The sequence below is a fragment of the Durio zibethinus genome, chromosome 23, assembly GCF_047325235.1.
Source record: "Durio zibethinus cultivar Kanyao isolate XHJ-2024 chromosome 23, ASM4732523v1, whole genome shotgun sequence".
NCBI classification, from domain to species: Eukaryota; Viridiplantae; Streptophyta; class Magnoliopsida; order Malvales; family Malvaceae; genus Durio; species Durio zibethinus.
In genome coordinates this window covers 13,136,094-13,143,163 of record NC_143184.1, presented here as the reverse complement: position 1 = coordinate 13,143,163, position 7,070 = coordinate 13,136,094, and the positions used below count along the sequence as shown (strand labels likewise).

Sequence of the window (7,070 nt, the reverse complement as noted above, 5' to 3'; positions counted from 1 at the left end):
GCAGTTGATAAAAATCAACTGCCTTCTGTTTTCTCACTAGCCAAATTAACCTACCATGCATTTGATATTCTAAGGGAAGACATCAGAATTTCAGATACCTTTTTTCCTTGATTAATCTATCATAAGCTTGTAATTGAACAAGTCCCCTATGGTTACAGTGTATGTGATGGAACTGATCAAGTTTAGTTAAAAAGATGCTCAACTTTTCCAGGCCAGCTCAGATGACAGACTCCCCGTATGTTTAGAGGAATCTGATTCTTCTGCCATTCAATAATAAATGACTTGCAAACAACACCACATTAATCAGACCAGAAAGGAAAAAACCAGATCTAGAAATTGCATGCTAGGAAGAAACTATGACCATTTTTATTTTATGGACAGCCTAAATTGCATGTTTTGCTCAAAACCAAGAAGACATTCCACCTTTCTATTTCTACCTGAATCTGATGTTACCTTCATATGCACACGCCTTGTCCCGTTTTTTCAGTAAAACAATTAGTTAATTTCCAACAAATTTTGAGTTAAAACAACTAAGCTAATTGATTATAAAAGGTAGGTCAAATGCAATAAAAAAATGCACTTTCAACTTTCCTTTGAAGCAAATGCAATCACCACAGGCGTGTGTACTGATTATCAGCGGGTTTAGAGTTCAAATTTTTAGTATAGAATACAAATGTGGTTCTATATACAGATTTGCAGCGCGTGATGCTATATGTAGGCTATAAATTTTCCTTGCCGGGCAAGTTCATTGCAGCTTTAGGATAGAATATGGGTAAACACTGCCCATATTCTAATTTTAAAGTGACACTACATACTAAAATTAGCTCAAAACTACTACACAGCTAAAGCTAATTGCTCAACCAGCCCTAAAAACTATTGCTCTTTGGTCACCCTAGAACTTGTTGCTTGTTGCCTTAAATAACCTTTCCAATTCCCTTTAATCTATCACCCTCAGCCACTATTTAAAGGACTATCCTTTTAGTTTTGACATGAAGAGGCCTATGGTAGAAACGTTAACCATGGATTTGTATCAAGCTATAGAGTTTACACCTTCTTCAACCTCTTCTCCACAGATTCATAACTCATGCCAATGACTTCTTTCGTGTTGCCTTTTCACCAGCCTTCCAACCAGGTGCAGCTCATAGTCCACACTGCTTAATTCTGTTCTTGTATATAATGCCTTCTTTTCCTTATGAAGGTCACATTTGCTTTTGTGTATGCTATCCACATTATTCATTATAATCTTCTTTTATTGTTCTTGCAGTGAAGCACTCACATCTTCTGATTCAGAAGCGCAATTTAGAGTTGTTCTGGTGCCAACAAATGATGGAGATTCATAACATGTCAGGTCTCCATTTTTTATATATCTGTCTCAATGTCTGCATGTTTAGTATATATTGGTGACGAAAAATGACAGAAAAAATCAGATATACAATGTATGTATTTGATTTTGCGAATATAAAATGACTAAGAAGTAAGAACAGAACAGAAATAAGAAAACCTCACCATAGGTTTTATTGAATTAATGATTTAATACTATGGAGAATCAATTCCAATGGCAGGTTTTAATCTTTCACTCCTGTCAATAATTAATTACCATTTTCCTATATCTTCTGTTCTGTAATTTCTTTTTCCGCTGATTGCTGTGTCTGTTTTCTTTTGTGCTGAATTATAGTTTTCAAGTGCCACCATCAGCTACCTCTAGCAAGGATCAAGAGGATTATGAAATCTGATAAATATGTGAAGGTTTATCATAAGTTTTCTGATTTTGTCTACATTTCAATTATGATGGATATATTATTCCTCATACAATCCATTAATTTCCTACAGTCATGATTTTCATAGTCCACAAATTAGATATCTTACGCTGACATTAAAAAGATCTGACTTGCAAAGATAAATCTCCCATGCATATTTTGCCTGTATCACCAAGAAGTTTACATGTATCCGATATTGTTCATATTCAAATCCTCTAAACATCTACTTCTACGCAGATATGAATGAGTTTATTACATGGAAAGATAGAAATGATTAAGAAAATGCCAACATTTTGTTATATTTATACAATTTGTGGACCTTGTTACTTATATTTAACATTTTGCACTAGATGGTCAGTGCGGACACTCCTCTATTGTTCTCCAAGGCCTGTGAGCTCTTCATTCTGGAGCTCACCCTTCAGGCTTGGCTGCAAACTGAAGAAGGTAAGCGGCGAATCCTGTAGCTCTGTGACATTGCCAAGGCTACAAGGTAAGAGGAGGCACTTGATTTCTTAGTTGAATTCGTCCCATTGATAAATCATAAGGTCTTTTTCCTTCTGTTCCCATTCATGGTCACAACATTTTATCAGTAAGAGTAGTAATTAATTCAGTACATATAGATGAAATTAGTCAATGTTGTATGATTTTCAATGTTAGATTTGAAATACTTTGAAGGGGTAAAATCAAAGACTATGAACTTTTCTAGGATGATGTTGGAAAATTTCCTGAGGAAAATGAGTGCCATCCTGTTAAACAACTGCAGTTTCCTCTGTTGGACATGAATACTGTGAGTACTAGAGCTCAAAAATGATTATTTGATTTATTGTTTATTTGTTATTGATGTTAGACAATTGTGGTTTAATTCTATTTGGTTTTTATCCCTTTCGAGGAGCTGCTTCTGAGAGGGTCCAGACGTTCAGCAACTCATGATTAAGCTACCAATGTGCTCTGATGAGTTCAATTAAGGCTTACGGTTTCTAGTGATTAAGATTTATGAACTATTTTTTTGGGGTTTTCATGGTAAAATTTATAATATGATAGGACACCAAACACAAATTCATAGACAAAATTTTATTTGCTTTGGACTTGCATAGCGTGCACGACTCAGTGACTTGACTGTAAGTATTTGTTTATGCAGCGAATGAAGGCAGCTGCGGAAAAGAAAACAATGGCAATATGGAACACGAAGCAGCTGTAACAAGAGAAAAATGAAATTTGCACCAAGTTTAAAGAATGTATTCCTATTTTACAATGATAATAAATGAATAATTGGAGAATTGTCCTTTTTGAGAGACGTTCTGGATTTTCCTTTATTTAATAAAAAGTAAATTTAAAAAATATATCGGTTAAAACTAAAAATAAAGTGCTTTTAAAATTTAAAATATAACACTTAAGTATCCTATAATTTGTTATATTATTTTTTTATTCAAATATATATTTTTTTAATATTTTTATTTATTTTTCTTTCTTTTCCTCTAAATTCTTTCTTTATCTCTCTAAAAATTTATGATCTCTTTAAAATCAAATAAACTCTTACTCTAAATTAAAATCAATCCACAAACAACAACATTCAAATTATCAGAACCTTCACATCACCAATATCATTACAAATTGACATCATCACCAAATGTTATCCTTAACTCATTCTTTCTCTTTAATAAGTCATACTTTCTACCTTAATCACTCGCAACCATTATCCCAATTGCTCAGTGCCACCATCAATTCGACTTAAACTATACAGAAATTATTGCATATATCTCTACCAAGTCTCCGCATCCAACACCTAATCATTATCATCGTCCAACCAAAACATAGACTAATTTCCAAACCCCACCTAGCCATGAAATCTACAGCAACCAAAGCCTAAAATTGCATAGCAACCAAAGTAAACATATTCTATTTAGACAAATAACTTCGTAGACAAGTACAATTAGAAATTTAAAAACTCATTTGGTTAAAATTGAGGAGATCAACTTATTTTTAGAAATAACTTTCGGGTGATTCTAGTGGTGATGTGAATTTGTAACAATAGTAGTGGTGTGGAGATTTTAATGATTTGAAAGTTGTTATTTATATATTTGATTGAGTTTAAAAAAAGAATTTATTTAGTTTTAGAGAAAGTATAAATTTTTAAAAAAATAATATGAATTTAGATTAAGAAAGAAAAAAATAAAAAAAATAAAAATCAACGAAAAAATTAATAATTTTAAATAAAAAATTAAAATAAATTATAAAACAATTAAATATCTAATTTTAAATCTCCATGATCACTTTCATTTCAACCTTAATTATTAGATATATTTTTTAAGTTAACCCTTTAATAGAAGATATCAATAATATCATAATTTTGCATAATAACTGTTAGGGAACACTACAGCTCTGATACCATTTATTGGGCTAAAAGCTTCAAATCCAATTACACCAACGAAAGCGAAATCAAACAATAAATCAAACACACAAGAGACAACAATTTAACGTGATTCGATCCAACTGATCTACATCCACGGATGAGAAACAAGATCCACTAGTTATAGAGAATTATAAACATACATCAAATCAATAACCTCACTCAACAATCAATACTCATAAGACACTCTCAATCTCCTCTAGTCCTATAGAGTATTCTCAACCCAAACAAACACAAACCCAAATCCTTGTGCACCCTTTAAACATAATCAAACACATACCCATATGCTCCCACATATCATACCTATGTGAATCCTCTCAGTCTCCTCTAGTCCACTCACAAACAACATACACACCCATAAGATGTAGAGCCCCAATACTCTTATAGGGTGTCTATCCCACAAAATCTTACAATTCTCTTACATCTTTTTCTCATATCTAACCCTGTAGAGACTTAACCTATTTATAACCATACAAACTTACCCATTAAGAATCCATCTCCCTTATAATTCTTCTACTGTAAGTCAAACTTACCTATTAAGAATCTATTTTCCCTTAGAATTCTTCTCTTGTAAGTCAAACTTACCTATTAAGAATCCTCTTTCTTTTAGAATTCTTCTTTTGCAAATCTTCTTATCCATCAAGCAATATCTAACAAATCTCAAACAAATCTCTTATGAGATTTAAGTCAATATTCTCAACAATAATATCATCAACATTAAACTTTCTTCCTTGCTTTGTGTTAATCATTTTTTTTTCTTTGAATGAAAGATTTAATAATTTGTGTATTTATATAATATAAAATATTAATAATTTATATATTTGTATTATATTTTATAAAAAAAATTATGTTATAATTCGTGTTAATATAAAATTTTAAAATATATATTTTTTATTTTATTAAATTTATATATAATATTTATTAAAATTTTAAATTATATCATTTTTTTATGTTTTTTTAATCATTTCTTTCTCTGTCAATATATCGTGTTTTAGAGTGATAAATTATTAAATTTTTTTTAAAGAAAAGTGAGTAAATTTTCCTTTTATTATTGTTGAAATGATATGATGTGATTACTAAACAGAGCATAATTAGAGTTGTTCTAGCAGCATCCCTTATATTCTTGCTTCGATTTTTTTTTTTTTGTGTGTTAATTTTAATTTTAATTTACTGATAAATTAGAATTAATTTTTTCAAAAAATATTTTATATTTAATATTGGTATAGTAATTATTTTAATAAAAATTTTTTAAGAGAAAAATAATAACAAATGTACATGTGACACGCTATGTACACATTTTTATTATATGTGAAATCTTAATATCATTTTTTTATTAAAAGCATTTTAAATTTACAAAATATTTTATTTTTATTAAAATTAGTTAAAAAATCATCAAAATTTATAATTATAAAATTCGACACTCACCTATAATACTTTATCCTTTATTCTTAAAAAAGGAAAAATCATGGAGCTCAATATGTAAATAAAAAAATACAAAAGGTTTTGGGAATTTAAATAGCATCTGCGACATGGTATAATGACTATTATTTAGCTGTAGTAATACTTTCTGTCACCATTATTTATAATAATAAAAGTGTGAATTGCCGTTCATACAAATAACGGTACGTCATATTTACAAATAACGATATAAAAAAATTATGATCTTAACGAAACGTTAAAATTATTATTTATATTTTTTTTATATATTTATAAATTTTAGAATATATTGATATTAAATTATAAATAAAATATGTGAAAAAATTATTTTAATTTATAAATTTAAAATAAAAATATCATAAATTATTTTAAATATTATAAATAAATATTATTATATCAAATTATTCTTTTATTTTATTATAAAAAATTTTAAAATATTCATTATAACGATGAATGCGATTACTATCGGAACTGTTATATCCATAATCACAGTAAACGCATCTTAATTAAAACGCAGTGCCCACCGCATGTTAAATCCTTGGTGGATGTGAAACAATACACTCAACGGACCGCCTAACAAAGGCCAGAAGGATTGATTGTTCATCGATTGTTGTATAAAATAGTCCTCATTCTCAATGTTTGGTGTTCTAAGAACAGATGGGGAAAGAAGAAATTAATACATTAGAGAAGAGGGGAAAGGGAGATTGAAGCTACTGGAAACTATAGGAACGGGCTCTTTGGGATGAACGATCAAATCTAACATTCTATAATATTCGCCAGAAATTCTTCCCGACGACGCCCTTTCCGGTGATTTCCAGGGGCTTCTCCCTTTCCCTTACATCTCTCCTGGTTTCTGAAGAAGCTATATATTTTTAAAACTCCTTTTTGGCTCTTTAATTTTTTCTAATTATTGCTTCTGTTAATATTATTATTTTTGAGCTCTTCCTTTTCATCTCATCTGCTTTCCAGGCTGACTGAATTTTTGAGGGAGAGAGGAAAAACTGAAGAATGTAGTCATCTATATTTTTTTCCCTTTTTTTTTTTTAAGGTTTTGGAAGAACTAATTAATATTATTCCTTCATTTCAATTTTTTTAAAAATTTATTTAACTTTTGTGTATGTTTGAGTTGATTGCAGAAATTCATTAATACCAACAACTTTTTCATCTATTGTAAAAACAAAAAGAAGATGAATAAGAAAACTCCTTGCACAGAAAAAAAAAAAAAAAAAGGGCAAGATGATGCTTTAAGATTAAGCAATGTTATCCCTTTGGGAGGAACTTATTCTTGCCTGCCTGGTGTTCTTTCATTTTCTTCTCCTTTTTGCTAAAGAAAAGAAGAAAATTTTACTTATAACTTCTTCAGTCCTCACCATTCGGGTTTAAGATTCTTGAATCGCTTCACACCTTTTTTAATTCCATCGAAGAAAATATAAAAAATAAGGTTTATTTCAGTTCATTTATGCATGGAT

At 29.7% G+C, this 7,070-nt stretch overlaps 1 pseudogene; it reads left to right on the top strand.

The window, feature by feature from the left end:
- Positions 1-971: 971 nt before the first annotated feature.
- Positions 972-2,955, top strand: LOC149512230 (nuclear transcription factor Y subunit C-1-like; annotated as a pseudogene).
- The last annotated feature ends 4,115 nt before the right edge of the window (positions 2,956-7,070 follow it).